This window comes from Diceros bicornis, chromosome 33 (genome assembly GCF_020826845.1).
Source record: "Diceros bicornis minor isolate mBicDic1 chromosome 33, mDicBic1.mat.cur, whole genome shotgun sequence".
NCBI classification, from domain to species: Eukaryota; Metazoa; Chordata; class Mammalia; order Perissodactyla; family Rhinocerotidae; genus Diceros; species Diceros bicornis.
Window position 1 is genome coordinate 24511085 of NC_080772.1, and position 17193 is coordinate 24528277.

Consider the following 17193-nt stretch of genomic DNA (forward strand, 5'->3'; position numbering starts at 1 on the left):
GTCCAGAGGGTTAATCAAAACTCTGAATTTGATTTAATGTCAAATCTTCTCTCTTCTCCCAGCTTGAGCCTATTTCAGAATGGAAGCCTGGTGTGGGGGTGGGGATGGGGGCTTGGCTGGCATTTCTGTTTCTCTGTTCCCTTACTACCTAAGTTTTACCCCTCCAAGGTTGACACATTGGAAGAGAAGGGGAAAAATAGGAAAAGTCTCACATGCTGGGCCTGGCAGAAGTTTCAAGATGATTCTCTGTCTCCTGGTGCTTTCATGGGCTCTTCAGAGGTTCTTACTGAACCCTTTATTGTATAATTTGTCTGGTCTTTGTCCCAGGTTCCTGCACAGAGCTTCTAAAACCCTTTGGAATTTCCTGAGTGATAGGAGTGTCTTTGTTATGATAATGAAGTGACTAGTGGTAGGCGACTAGCCCTAGGATGAGGACTGGTCAGCAGAAAGACCAACCACATGATTAGAGGGTTGAGACTTTGGGCCAGCCAGACCTCTGGGAAGGAGAGGGAAGCTGGAGATTAAATTCAATCACATAGCCAATGATTTAACCAATCATGCCTATGTAATGAGACCCCAATAGAAACTCTGGACCCAGAGGCTCAGAGGAGCTTCCTGGCTGTTGAATACATTGATGTGCCAGGAGAGTGACATACTCTAACTCAACAAGGAGAGGGCATGGGAGTTCTGCATTCCCTCCTAGACCTCACCCTATGTATATCCTTTATAATAAAACTAAACATAAGCACAGCACTTTCCTGAGTTCTGTGAGCATTATACCAAATAATCAACTAAGGGGGTAGTGGGAATACCCAAATTTATAGCCAGTTGGTCAGAAGTACAGCTGGTCTGGGAACCTCCGAAGTGCAGGTGGGTCTGAAGTAAGGGCAGTCTTGTTGCAGACGGTGCTTTTAAACCCGTAGAGTCTGACGTTAACTTCAGGTGGTTAGCATCAGAATTGTAATGCAAGACACACCAGTTGGGTTTTTACCACAATATCCTCCAAAAGTGCTTCCTTGTTCCCTTGATAAACTGTGGGTATATCTCTGTGAAAGAAGAGTCTTCAGCACTGCTTCTTTGGCTTCTAGGCATTCACCTTCAGCTTCTGCCGCTGGGGGGCCTCCACCATTCAAGGCAGCGTTAGTGGTCAGGACCCAAGACCACCCCACACTGACTCTCTTGGGTGCTACCATATCTGGTCCACGGGAAGCACTCACATCTCCCTTGCCCCAAGAAACTCCCAACACAGCAACACTTTTTTGCCACCCCCACCAAAGCAAGAGGTAGTTCTTCCCTTGACCTCTACATTTCCTGAGCAGGTGTAGACCCCAGCCCATTACGCCCCCAACTGCCAGGTCACAAATTAAGGTCTCTGCGTGAGAAACTTCTTCACCAGGTCTCTGTAGAAGCTTCATTATACCTGATATGAAGGACACAGAAACTACTCTCAAACCTTCTGCAAGGAAGAAGTACAGGCTCCTAAGACAATGACAATTCTGTAAAAAGGAATTTTTTCACAAAATCTCCTTTTCCATTCTCTGGACCCTTCTACAACCTTAAAATGGGTGAGAGAATTAGAATAGGTTCTAAGCTATTTCCTCTGAAAACCCATAGTGATTTGGTCCCTCACTTTGAAACTTCACATTTATTATTTCTTGGTGCCAAATCACTTGAAATTTTAACATCTGTTACATATTTAATTGAATATTACAAACAAAGCTGAAAAACCAGAAGATAGAAATTTAAAACAAAAATTATGGGAAACAGATGGCCAATTCTCAATTGGAAAAGACAATCCTGGGTTAATCAGTCAATAACATTAAAACACTAAACTTACAAAAATTGGTTTATATGTAGCTTTTCTAGGAAACTATATGTTGCTTGATATGTTCAAAATGTTTAAAGATGTACTATGTATTAACATGGTTAAAATGTCCATAGTTCCTACAGCAATCTACAGATTCAATGCAATCCCTATCAAAGTCCCAACCACATTTTTCACAGAAATAGAACAAAGAACCTTAAAATTTATGTGGAACAAAAAAGGTCCCCAAATAGCCAAAGCAACTCTGAGAGAAAAGAACAAAGCTGGAGGTATCACACTCCCTGATTTCAAAATATATTACAAAGCTATAGTAATCAAAACAGCACGGTACTGGCACAAAAACAGGCACACCAATCAATGGAACAGAATCGAGAGCCCGGAAATAACCCCACACATCTATGGACAGCTAATTTTCAACAAAGGAGCCAAGAACATACAATGGAGAAAGGAAAGTCTCTTCAATAAGTAGTGTTAGGAAAACTAGACAGCCACATGCAAAATGAAAGTAGACCATTATCTTACACCATACACAAAAATTAACTCAAAATGGATTAAAGATTTGAATGCACGATATGAAACCACTAAACTCCTAGAAGAAAACATAGGCAGTAGGGTCTTTGACATCAGCCTTAGCAGTATCTTTTTGAATATCATGTCTCTTTAAGCAAGCAAAACAAAAGAAAAAATAAGCAAATGGGACTACATCAAACTAAAAAGCTGCACAGCAAAGGGAACCATCAACAAAATGAAAAGACAACCTACCAATTGGGAGAAGATATTTGCAAATCATATGCCCAATAAGGTGTTAATCTCCAAAATATATAAAGAACTCATACAACTCACAACAAAAAAACAAACAACCCAATTAAAAAATGGGCAGAGGATATGAAAAGACATTTTGCCAAGGAAGATATACAGATAGCCAACAGGCACATGAAAAGATGTTCAAAATCACTAAGTATTAGGGAAATGCAAATCAATACTACAATGAGATATTACCTCACACCCATCAGAATGGCTATAATTAGGGGTGGCCCCGTGGCTTAGCGGTTAAGTGAGTGCGCTCTGCTGCTGGCGGCCCGGGTTTGGATCCCGGGCGTGCACCAACGCACCGCTTCTCCGGCCATGCTGAGGCCATGTCCCACATACAGCAACTAGAAGGATGTGCAGCTATGACATACAACTATCTACTGGGGCTTTGGGGGGGAAAATAGATAAATAAAATTAAAAAAAAAAAAGAATGGCTATAATTAACAAGACAAGAAATAACAAATGTTGGAGAGGATGTGGAGAAAAGGAAGGATTTGCACACTGCTGATGGGCATGTAAATTGGTTCAGCCACTATGGAAAACAGTATGGAGATTCCTCAAAAAATTAAGAATAGAAATACCATATGATCCAGCTATTCTACTTCTAGGTATTTATATTATCCAAAGAACATGAAAACACTAATTCCAAAAGATACATGCACCCCTGTGTTCATTGCAGCATTGTTCACAATAGCCAAGACTTGGAAATAACCTAAGTGCCCATCAACAGACGAGTGGATAAATAAGATGAGGTATATATCACAATGGAATACTACTCAGCCATAAAAAAGATGAAATCTTGCCATTTGTGACAACATGGATGGAACTTGAGGGTATTATGCTAAGCAAAATAAGTCAGATGGAGAAAGCCAAATACCATATCATTTCACTCATACGTGGAATAGAAAACAACAACAACAACAACCAAACAATAGACACAGAGAATAGATTGGTGGTTACCAAAGGGGAGGGAGGAAGGGGGGAGGGTGAAATGGGTAAAAGGACACATGTGTACTGTGACAGATGGCAATTAGACTTTGGGTGGTGAACACCATGTAGTCTTCACAGAAATCAAATATAATGATATATGCCTGAAATTATATAATGTTGTAAACCAATGTTAGCGTAATAAAAAAATATAAATAAAAATGATTTTTAAAAATGTACATTCTATTTGGTCATTTCAAAGGGACCCCTGCTTTGGTGATATGCCTGGAAAGGTTAGAGATGGCAAGGTAGAAAATGGGTTCTTGAAGTTCACAGCAGGACTAAAAGGTTTCACAATCACTACTCAGCTCACAACTGTGAAGTGTAACTCATGCCACTAAGGTCCTATATTGTGGGTATTTGTAACATTGTCTTCTCTCCCCTATTAGAGAGGTACATAATATTAAGTACTAGTTTCTCTGCCACCTACTAGCTTAGGCAAGATATTTAACCTCTCTCATTTTAACTTTCTCATATGCGATATGATAAAAACAAAATAAAACAAAAAAAAGAGAAAAAAACTTAATGAAACAATTCAGGTTAAAAACTGTGGTGACTGAACACATTTTTATCTCCTTTCTGAACCTTTTCTAAAATGAAAGTAAATAAGTAAATAAATAAAAGACAGAGCCCTAGAATAGAGAATAGATGGAGAGACAACAGTTAGACAACAGATGTCCACACAACTATGGAAAGTAGGTAGATTAGTGGTTATTAACTTAACATAGCAGAGAAATCTGAGACTTAAGTCTGGCATGAAAAGATTCTTCTTCAGAACTCTAGAAAACCTAAGAAATGAGAAGAACCAGGTATTTGTGAAGGCAGAAGTGCAGTGTGAGGCTGAGAGGTGCAGGTAAATCCCAGACACCTTGACCACCCCAAGTGTATGACTAGATTCATCAGCCAAATACTCAGGTACACAGGCTCAGCTGAGGTTGGGTAGGGTACTATGCCGAAAACAGGGAGATCATATGAAAGTCAGCATACTGAACAGCAAAACCCCAGCCCCTTCCCCCAGCTTGGCTCCAGGACCATGGGCATTCCGTCTGAGATTGGAGGATTCTTCTCTGGAGAAACCAGTCAGCACAAGAGAAAAGACCTATGGATACTGCTATGGACTGAATGTTTATATCCTCCCAAAATTCATGGGTTGAAGCCTGATCTCCAGTGTGATGGTATTAGGAGGTGGGGCCTTTGGAGGTAATTAGGTCATGAGGCTGGAGCCCTCATGAATGGGATTAGTGCCCTTACAAGAAGAGACAGGAGAGAATTTGCTTCCTTTCTCCCTGCTCTCTACCATGTGAGGATACAAGAAGTCGGCCATTTGTACACCAGGAAGCGGGCCTTCACCAAGAACCTGACCATGCTGACACCCTGATCTCAGACTTTTAGCCTCCAGAACTATGAGAAATAAACGTTTGTTGTTTAAGCCACCAGTCTGTAGAATTTTTGCTATAGCAGCCCAAACTGACTAAGATAGATACTAAAAATTGTCAGAGGTTAGGGGCCACACTGAAATATGCAGGTCTCCCCCAGTCATTCTACAGTGTGGCCCATAGTAGACAAACCCCACCAACAGATATAGCTTCCAATTAGCTTTTTAGTGGTCCATTCTCAAATATGGACCAGCATAATGAGGCAGTTGAGGAAAGCATTTAATATGAAAGAGAGAAACAAAAGCAAACAAGCAAATAACCAAAGAAATCAGAGGGGAAAGCAGAAATAGTCAGAGTAGAGACAAATGATAATACACACCTTGAGAAAGATAGAAAAGTATATATGACTTCTGTGAAACAAGAACAGCAAGCAATTTTAAAAGGGAATATTCAGAGGAAAAGATAGAGCTCTTAGATATTAAAAAATTCATTAATAGAAATAAGAATTTCAAAAGAAATATTTAAATTGAGACTATTACCCAAAAAGTGAAACCAAAAAGAGACTATTTTGATGGGGAGAAAGAATTTTTAAAATTTAAATGATTAGTCAGAGGGCCATCCTCTGACTATTAGAAGTTCCAGAAAGAGAAAATAGAAAAAAATGAAGAGGAAGAAATTACCAGAAATACTACAATTTATCAGACACACGAGACAGAACTAAAGGACATGACTTTCCAGATTAAAAGTAGTCATCAAGGATTCAGTACAATAAATAAATACAAAACTACATCAAGGAAGAGTATTATGAAATTTCAGATGACTAGAAATAAAAGGAAAATAATAAAAGCTTCCAGATTGGGGAAAAAAAAAAATAGTTTCCAAACAAAGGATTAAAAACTGTAATTATATTAGACCTCTCTATGGTATTCCTGGAAGCTAAAAGATAATGGAGCAATATCTTCCAGCACGTTTTAATTGTGCATTCTGTACTCAGTCAAACTATTATGTCAATGAGAAGGGAAAATTATTGCATTTTTAGGCAAGAATAGTTACCTCTCATACATAGAGTAACGGCACGCTCTTCTAGATTTTGTTGCCTTCTTCCACCTCAATTCTCTTACAGGCCAAAGTCTGCTATTTTATCTCCAAGTATTCGCAGCCATGTGCTTCAGGGGATTCAACTCCTCCTTAGCTCCAGAAGCAAAGCATGATTGGCCTTTAAGTCAGTTTTGGTCACCCCATTCCCCTTAAGGCACAGGTAGCTAAGGCATCAGCACGTGACCGTTCCTGATCCATGAGAGGTGGGGGAAGTTTGCTGAGGGTCTGCTGAGAGTTTCTTTTCTAATTAAAGATATGCATTAGGTAGGGTTTAGTAGGGGCACTGAGATGGGGAGTTGTGTGCAAATGACTTATTATGGAAGTAGTCCCAGGAGTGGCCAGTGAGGGACTGGAGGAAGCAAGACAGGGAAGGGGAGGGGACGAAGCATGTGGGCATCAGCCTGATCGTGCAAGAGAACTCTGGAAGGTGAGATTCACCACAGAGCTCTCCCGCAGAGGCAGGAGGCTGGACCTTCACACTCCTGCACCACCGGTTATTATTGGTCAAGGACTTCCTGGAGGAAGATAATTCCCAAGCACTTCTCTGCTTTTGCTGGCAAAGCAGCTCCGAAGGGCAGTTCTCCTAAGAGCCACAGGTCATGGGCTTTAGAAGCCAAAGGGAGGAACAGGCATATAAATGGTTAAAAAAGAAAAAAAAGATTCAAGGTTCAAGGGGATCTGGGGGGAGCACCAATACTGTCTCCTATAAGAGGCAAGAGGAATTCTTCCCTCTGGCAATGTTGTCTGCAGCAACCTTCTTGCCACCTTGACAGGAGCTATTCTGAAAGAGCCAAACAATGCACTGAGCAAGGCAGCCTGGAGAGATGAGAAGGACCTGGGTCCTCGATGACGTTGTCGAGCTGCTGATTGATCTACCTTGGAACTGACCCACGCACAGCCTTCTAGTTATACGACATAATATGTTCTTCTTGTGATTTAAGCTATTTTAACTTGGGTTGTCTGTTGTTGTCAACCAAAAGCATACTAAATGATTCAAGGAGAGAGAGAAACTATCCATGATAGAAAAGAGTTTCGTCACAGGTGAAAAAAAGCAGTCCTGATGTAGCATGAGCGTTCAAAGGATCCTTCTAGTGCTGCAACCTAACAATGAGGGGGGTGTGTGTGTGCGTGTGTGTCCTTGGGTGCCACCCTGGCCTCTTCCACCTTCCTGAGGACCCTCTGATTGAGCTCCTTGGCTTCCTGATTCTCAGGTACCAATTCCAACAGGAACCACACTGGTGCTCTGTGGAGAGCAGAGGGAGGAATCTTAGATTTTGAAATCAGAAGAGGTTCCTAAAGCCGCAAGAGCAAACATAGTAAGCCACATTCATGAATGTTCTTGTGTCTCTGCAGTAGCTTTCAAACCAGCTTCTTCGATCTCTGGCCCCCATCTCACATTGTTTTTAGCGCTCTTGCATATTGGACTTACAAGTGAGCTAGTAAGAAAATTCCGTAGATACTTTTTTAAAAAAACGATTGAAAATCTTTGCATGGGGGAAATTATACCATGTATTCAGTTTTTTAACCAAATATTTCATTACATAGCGACCTCTACTGGGAAGAATAAATATATCACCAGGGCTGACAAAATCAGTAGCCAATTTAGTCTGTTTTAGTCAAGGAATTGGTTAATTTGAAAAGGCAACGCTGGTCAAATCTGTAATTTAAAATTGTTAAGGCCAAATTGTTCTTTGGATATTTTTATTTTAAAAAATATTTTGTGAAATATTTCAAACTTATGAAGGACACAGAATAATATAATAAACACATACCTGCCACCCAACTTTATCAAAGCTTAACATTTTGCCGTATTTATCTCAGATCTTTTTTTAGTAAGATAATTATATCCATGTGCAGCCCCTTATGTCCCCCTCTCTCCTCCCCTCTCAAGAGGGCACTACTTGGTGTTCATCTTTCTCATGAATATTTTCATACTTCTCCTTCGTATGAATGTATTCATACATAAGACAGGGTATTGTGTTGCAAGTTTTAAATTTTTATATAACTGGAATTGTATATATGTATATACATATATAAGTATTTCTGAAACTTACACATTTCTGCTGGTTGAAATGGCATATTATTGAGATCATGCCTCCCTCCCTTGGGGAAAAAAATCAAAACTCTGAGATTAAATTGATGGGGAAAACATGATTCTACATAATAGAGGTAGGTAAGATAAAGTTGCCAAAGGAATTCTGCACAAAAATATTTGAAAACCAGAACAAAGGAGAAAACCAGTAGGAGCTGATATCATTGAGCACTTGTAATATGCCAGATGCTATTTTAAGTGATTTCTTTGTTTTATGTCATTTAATCCTCACAGCAACTCTATGAGACAACTTTTATAGTGACCTCCATTTTACAAAGAAAGAAACCAAGGCGTGAAGAGGTTATCTACTTGCGTTAGGTCACACCGCTAATGGGCAGCAGAGTCAGGAGGCAAACCCAGCCTGACTGTCTGCTCTGAGCCATGATGCATAGACAAGGCTTATAAGGAATTCTAAGACCCGCATGTAGCACCCCTTTAAGTCCATCGCCTACTGACGCACTTGAACTCTACAAATCTCCCCTTCTTGTGCCTTTCTGAGACTCCCAGCCAGACCCCAAAGGATGCTCTCTCCTCTCTATTCACAGATTTCACTCACTAGAAATTGAGGAGCATCCTCTTCCATGCAAAACCAAAACCTCATGGTCCCTTGACATGAGAAAAACTAAGATTTGTTCCTGACTCCGACAACTAGGACCTGAGACAAGTAAAAAATTATTTCTCTGGAGCAGTGAACCTTCTTTTAAACAAGGGAAAATATTATCCTTTTCCATTTGAAATAGTCTTGTTGTGAGGAAGAATAATTTAATGTGCTGTGACATTCTGAGTCATTAAACGGGAGGATCCGGCAGCACAGCCATCACAGAGCTATGCACTTCTTTGCAAAAGCTGAGATGCACGGGAGCTTTTGGTTTTAATTCTCCAGCAGAGAGAGGGAGGAGGTGGACCTCCAGGCCTAAGGAATAGCGACAAGGAAAATGAACCCTGGGTGGTGTCTGTTCCCCTGGGCAGGCCTTCCAGAGAGAAGAGGGACTAGCATAGAGTCAGAGCACCTGGTTTCAGATCCTGGGTCCCTAACTTTCTAACTAGCTAACTCATTTACCAGCCCTGAGTGAGTTAACAACCCACTCTGCGCTGCAGGTTCAATCTCTATAAAACTATAGAATCATAATAGTATCTACCTAATAAACTTGCTATGAAGATTAAATGTGATAATGCATATAATGCACTTAGGAAAGTTCCTGGCACCCATTAAACATGAAATAAATGTTAGGTGTGGTTGATATGATCATTATCATTATGGTCATTAGTATCCGGCTGAAGGGATTTGGTCTGACCTCCCATAGAGAAAGAGGTCAAAGACAGAAACGGAAAGGTCTGTTTTTTATGAATAGACACAGAAATCTTGGAGTACTATTTAGTACTTAACAGCTGAAGTTTTCAAATTCTATAAAGAATTTCACTGGTGAGAATGTTTTCTATTCTTCTGAGTTATCAATTTTCTTCTAGCCATGTCTAAGAAAAATGTAACATACATTCACTCAATGAACATTGATTGAATGCCTACTACGTGACAGGCATTTTTCTAGTAGTGGACAAGACAGACAAAATGCCTTTCCTCATGGATCTTACTTTTTAATGAAAGAAACTGACAATTAAAGAGGAAACTAAAATATAAATACTGTCACGGAGTGATAACATGCTATGTAAAGTATCACAGCTGGGAGATATTTAGAGAGGGTGGTTGAAGAAAGCTTCTCTGAAGGAAGGTGGCATTTGAATGAGATGGGTTGGCAAGAGATCTATGCAATTATTGGAGAGAACAGTCAAGTCAGAGGGAACAGCAAGTGCAAAGGCCCTGATGCAGGAGTAAGCTTGGCCTATGTGAGGAATAGCAAGATGGCCAGAATGGCTACAGTAGAGTGAGTAATAGGCAGAGTTGTTAAGAGCTATGGTGAGAAACATACGTAGGGGCAAGATCACGTAATGCATTTTAGGCCTTAGTAACGAGTTTGGATTTTATTCTAAGAGTGATCACAAATCATCGTAGGTCTTGAGCAGGTGAATGACAAATTTCGATTTACATTTTAGGAAGGTCATTCAGAGCACTGTATAGAAAATAGACTGTGGTGGGCCGTGTGTGGAAGCAAAGAGATCCATTGGGAGGCTACTGTGTGGTCCCAATGAGAGATGAGGGTCACTTGGCTGAGGGTGGAGATGAAGATGATGGTTAGTAGCCAGGTTCTGCATCTATTCTGAAGGTAGAGCTGACCAAAGCTATGGAGCAACTAGATGTGATGTGTGAGGTACAGAAAGGAATCAAGATGAAACCTGTGTTTCTAGTCCAATTAATTGGCTAAGTGGACGGAGTTGCCATTTACTGAGGGAAGATGAGGGGTGGGTCTAGTTTGACAGGGTGGGGGTTATGTTTGGACTTGTGAAATTTAGATACATAATAATGCAAGACGCGGGGTAGCTCAGCAGAAATGTTAGGAAGGGAGATTTACGTTTGGGTCTCAACAGGATCTAGATGATTTTAAACAATGAGAGTAGACAAGATCAAGTAGAGAATGAATACAGTGAGAACTGAGAGGAGGTTCATAGGCTGAGGATGAGGACAGTCCAACATTTAGAGTTTAGCAAGAGGCAGAATGGCCAGCAAGGAATACTGAGAAGCGGCTAGTGAGGATGGTATCCTGTAAGGCAAATAAAGAAAATCACCCAGGAGGAAGGCATGCTCAATTGGGTCAATTGATGCTGAGTTTTCTATAACCCTCAGATATCATGGAATAATCTTAATAGCTGGTATCTGCATATATTTATATAGCAGTTTACAGCAGCATTTCCCAAAGTGCGTTTGTTGGTACAATAATTATACAGTCATGCGTCGCTTAACGATGGGGATACGTTCTGAGAAATGTGTCTTTAGGCGATTTCATTGTTAAGAGAACATCACGGAGTGTACTTAGAGGAACCTGGATGGTACAGCCTACTACACACCTAGGCTATATGGTACTATCTTATGCGACCACCATTATATATGCGTTCTGTCTTCGACAGAAAGGTTGTCATGCAGCGCATGACTGCATAGGACGCCCTGTGAAAAATGAATGCAATGATCAATTATGGGACATGTTGTATGTTATGTTTCACTCAGAAATTCAGGATCCACATTACTGTATGATTAGTATATGGCTCTGAGAAGTCCATGGAAAAGAAAACTGCTACTTTTTTAAAACCAGGAATTTCCCACATTGTTTTTTTAAAAATAAAGTTTATTAAGAGTAATTTACAAGCAGTAAAATCCAATAATTTTAGGTTTACAACTCTATGAGTTCTTATACAATCTTGTAACTACCACCACAATCCCAAAATTTTAAATCACGAATTGTGTCAACACAATCGTGTCTCTAGCGCCACTCTGGGCAATGGTTTTTGAGGGTTTGTGGAGCCTTTCTACATATATTATCCCATTTAACCCTGACGTCAGCTCTCTGAGTTTAGTACTGATGGGGTCAGGACACACTACCCTAATATGTGGCACCTTGGCATATTAAATAACTTAAGCTGAAGGAATTTTTTAAAAAATGGCAGAAGCAAAAAGTCACTCTGACCTCCTCGCCTCCAGATCCACTACCTTTCTTCCCTGAAACAGGTCATAAAACTCCTATGCGAAAGGTACCTCCCCTGTACCAGGAGGAGGGAAAACATTCTTATCACCAGAGACAAGGAATTTGGGGCCGAGAAATCTGTACAAACAAACGTTGTTAAACTAACCCTTATCTTCCTAGTTACTTCTTCATGATTTACTACCTCTAGCCCAAACCCCTTTGTCTTGTCAATTCATCACAAATTTATTGTTTCTTTGTCTCAAAGGTATAAAGCTTTCTAGTCAATTCTTTGGGTCTTCATTCTCTTGTGAGGGCCCCCATGTACATGTAAAAATTCAATAAAGTCTGTATACTTTTCTCCTGTTAATCTTTGTCAGTTTAATTTTCAGCCATAGCCAGGGACCCTAAGAGGGTTGAGGCAAACTTTTTCCTCCCCTACAGTGCCATTATTTACTATAAGACAGATAAAGAAAGAGGCATAGAGAGGTCAAGAATCACGCCCAAGTTCACACAAACCTACTCAGTGAAGGAGGTAGATTGAACGCAAATATTCAGACACGTCTTCCTTTCGCTTGGCACAGTGGAAAGATAACACTGGGATAGACTATCAACAACAAAAAACTATTTATTGAGCCTTAATCCATCAAGCAACTCTATAAAGCATGTGTTATCATTCTTGCCTTACAAATGAGAACATAGGAGTTAAGCATTTTCAACTTAAAAGTAAGTAGGCCAGTTGTTTTACCCTCAAAACAAGTTTATTCCACAACAACCAAAAGGAATTACAATTCAGGATATGCAGGCTATGGCAGAGCATAAGCAAATCCACAGAACAAAGGAGGGGAGCTTGCTTTTACAGAGAAAAAGAGGGAGTTGGGAGGGGCTGTAATAAACAGAGAGTCCATGGGAGGAAACTGTGAGTCCAGAGTATAGAGGCTTTTCATTGGTTGGGTTGCTACAGTCTCTCATTGGCTGGGCTGTTGCCTGGCAGGGAGAGAAATCTTCCTTCCTCCCCCTGGGTAGTAAAGTAGAAAACACCTTCCTGTCCCAGATTCAAGCCCACTGTCTCTTCCTGTTTGGAGTAATTGACACCTATGATAGGGCACGAGAGCTCCCCCTACAGGCCTTCCCAACTCCAATTTAATTGAGGTTTCTTTTATTAATTTCACAGTGTTAATCAACTTAAGTTAAGGAATTAATCAATTTCCTCAAAGGTAAAGAGTTAGAAGTTGGTGGAGAAAGAATTCAAATCTAGATCTCTCTGACTCCAGAGCCTGAAATCCTAAGTGCATGGTACTGTGCTATCCTATACAGTAGCTACTAGCCATGTTTAGCTATTTGAGCACTTGAAATGTGGCTACTCCAAATTGAGAGGTGTGTACATGTAAAATATACACAGGATTGCAAAGAAATTTTAAACATGTAAAATATCACAACGATTTTTTATATTGATTACATGTTGAAATGATATTTTGGATATATTGGGTTAAATAAACTATGATATTAAAATTAATTTCACCTTTTTCTTTTTTTAAATGTGTCTCCTAGAAAAATTAAAAATGGCACCTGTGTCTCATGCACTGCTTTTGTAAATAGAGGCTGTTTGTAGAATTTATTTTAGTGCTCTCGTGATCAAGCGATTTCCCCTTATTTTTCTATCCAGAGGTAGAAAACATCACCCAGATACATTGTTTTATCCAGAGTCGGTTTATTTCCAGGGGGAAACAGGTGGAAACAGGGTTCTCCCTCTGGATCCCCAGCTGTTTGCAGTCATATTCTTTTACTCCCACACAATGTTGTTATCGCTGTCACTTTTGGCAGATGCATTTTATTAAAAATATTGGCTAATCAGTAACTTGTTAAAGGCACACACCAGAAGGCTTGCTTTTTTAAAATAAAGCAATAGGGGCCGGCCTGGTGGCGCAAGCGGTTGGGTGCGCGCGCTCCGCTGCGGCGGCCCGGGGTTCGCTGGTTCGGATCCCGGGCACGCACCGACGCACTGCTTTGGCGGGCCATGCTGTGGCGGCGTCCCATATAAAGTGGAGGAGGATGGGCACGGATGTTAGCCCAGGGCCGTCTTCCTCGGCAAAAAAAAGAGGAGGATTGATTGGCGGATGTTATCACAGGGCTGATCTCCTCACACACACAAAAAAATAAAATAAATAAATAAAGCAATAAAATAAAATGATCATGGAGAGTCAATCCTGGACTCCAGCGTTCATCTAACTGCATTTCCTTACAGCAATAAGCCAGCACCACTCAGATGCTTGCATTCTGTCCATCACACGCTCATCCTATAATGCATGAAATACCTTCTAAAAAATCTCACGGGGCTACAAAGATCTTCTCTGAAATATTTTTAAAGCTCTAAAGGGTTATAATTGTCTAAAATAATGTTTCACTTCCTGAAACCTGTTTCACTTTAGTTCTAAATGTTCCTCGGTATTAATTTATTGACTCTGAAAAGGGAAGAAGTCTTCATAAGTAAGCATGTGCTTCCTTACCAGCATCATATATTGTGTCCACTACCTAAAGTGGAGTGGAAATTTGCCACTTACCTAATGTCATTTTATTTGTGCAGTTCAGTAGCTATCAACCCTGTTCTGTACTGGTATCACCTGGAGAAATTTTGAAAAACACAAATGCTCAAGCCTCGTCCCTAGAAATTCTGATTTAGCGAATATGAAGTCTACCTTAGCCAACTGAGTAAATGGGATGCACAGCCTAGGTTGAGAACTATTTGTGAGAACAGCAAAACTAGTGTTTTAGGCTCTCTAAAACTTACTTAAAAGAAATTAGTTTGCACCCAGGTCTCTCTCCTTTCCTCCCTGCCTGCAGGAATACTAAGCATCTATGCTCAGACCTTCTTACCAAAATCTCACTGGCTGAGACTCTTTTGCTCCGCTAAACTCCTGTTAGGGTTACTACAAGCATCGCTCATTTGTCTGATGTTTATGTACTGTGTGTGTGTGTGTGAGTGTGTGTGTGTGTGTCTCCCCAACTGGACTATAATTCTTTACGGAAAGGAATAACATGTTTATGTTTACCATGCACCGTTCTAGCCAAACACAGTTCACATAACAGGTACTCAGTAAAAAAGGATGTTTCGAAAGTGCATACGTAACTTGGATAATCTTAAAACATTTATAAGCACAGAAATAAAACAATTTATATTATTCATAATGAGACAATTAGCTTATATTAGTGCCAAATACTCAACGTGGTCAACATAAGAATTTAAGAAACTATAAGTTTCAAAGGGTTCCTTAGAAAATAGGCCAAGGCAAAAACACTCTTGAGAATTGCAACAGCATGGAAAATGTCATCTAGGCTTTATGGGGATCTGTATAGCTAGCTCGGGCTGTCATAAAAAATACCACAGACTGGGGGGCTTAAACAACAAAAACTTATTTTCTCACAGTTCTGGAGGCTGGGAAGTTAAGATCAAGGCGCTGGCCGATTTGGTTGCTGGTGAAGTCTCACTTCCTGGCTTACAGATGGCCACCTTCTCACTGTGTCCTCACATGGCTGGGGAGGGAGAGGGTGTAGACACCGAGCTTTCTGGTGTCTCTTCTTCTAAGGACACTAATCCAATTGGGTCAGGGTCTCACCCGTATGAGCTTATTTAACCTTCATTACCTCCTTACAGGCCCTATCTCCCAGGACAGTCACATTGAGGGTCAGGGCTTCAACATATGAATTTGGGGAGGGCAGACACAATTCAGTCCATAGCAGAATCTTTCCACAGTATCTCTGGCCAGCGGTCATCCAGCGGTTATATCAATGATTCTAGTGGTGAGAAATCAGTACCTGGCAATACTTCATTGGGGGAAAGCTCTAATGGTTAGAGAGCACATGTGATATGAAGTCAAATTTGCATTTTCCAAACTTCTGTCTTTGGTTTCATGTGTGCTCTTAAGAATCATCACAAAACAAATCAAATCTCTCCCCTCTTAACAGCCCTTTAACTAAAGATAACTGTAGCAATTATGGATCTCAGTCCACAAACTCAAGTTTGCAAGAAATATAATATACTAATTTTACCGAAGGGTTGACTTTAAAAGCATCAAACACAAGATTCTCTCTCCCCACCTATCCTTCCCTTTATCTTGAACTACTAGGATCTAAGATTCTCTCTCCCCATCCACCCCTTCCTTCACCTTAAACTCCTACATCTCCTTTAAAGCAGTCATGAAGGGAATGATACATTATAAACCTTCCTGCCAAAAATTTCCCCATCTCACAAGTTTTACTAATTACATATGTTCTACCGAAATGCCATGTGTTTGTTGTATCTATCATACAATTAAATTAAAATATATATGGCTAAAGTGTTATTGGGATTTTCTGTATTATAAGTTTTATTGTAGCTATTTTATATTTATCACAGTTGAGTTTTCTGATCATAGCAATGTCAAAATATTATTTCAGAAGAATAAATCTACCATCCATCCTGAGGGGCAGGTTTAAAAAATTAATTTTTTTCTTTTATGAGAGAGCTCCTCCTCCAGGCCTGTTTTCTTGCCCACAACCCGGTAAGACTCTGTCTTATTGACTTTCTGCTGGGATAGGATTTTAAAATAACTTTTTGGCCCACCCTATTAAGCCAGTGCTTCTTAATTTTCCTTCAGTGAAATACCAGTAAGGGAGAGGACAAAGAATGCAGTATGTAGCTGGAAGTAGCCCGAAACTAAACTTTTGTTGATGATTATGATTAAATTCTAATTTTCATTCCACTTCATTATACATCATTGCTTTACATATAACAATGTTTCACTTCCCTGAATCTTTCAGTAGATTGATGCCATAGGAAAATATGCTATGTTTACTTTGTGGCTTTGAATAAATTGGTTGATACACCTAAGAATAAGCCTTAACTCCCGGCTGGGGAGACGAGGAGACTTGGAGGAAAGGAGGAAGAAGCAAGCCTCATTTGAGAGCCTTGCATGACAAAAAAAAGTTTCAGTTTGGAAACCTGGGGTTTGTTGGCTATGTTCATAATGTACCTTACCCCTTATTTCCTTAGACCCTATTCCCTTGTATTGTTTGCATACAGGACTTACTTTCAATGGGACCATTAGAGCCTGAAGGAGCGATCCGTTCTCACTCATCGCCCTCTTTCCAGGTAGTACAAATATCTTGTTTTTCCAGCTAATATTAATTGAGCACTACTATGTACCTGGCTTCCTTCTAAACTCTTTACATTTATCAAGTCCTTTAATATTCCCAACGATTCCATGATGAGTGTATTATGATTATGCCCAACATACAGAAAACTGAGGCATAATTTATTCAAGATCACACAGCCTGTGAGTAACTGGTAGGGGACATTCCAACCTAGGCATTCTTAATAGCTATAATATAGTGCTTTAATGATTCAACATTTAACCTACGGCCTTAAGGCAATAATAAATGTGTAAAACTAAAACACATAAA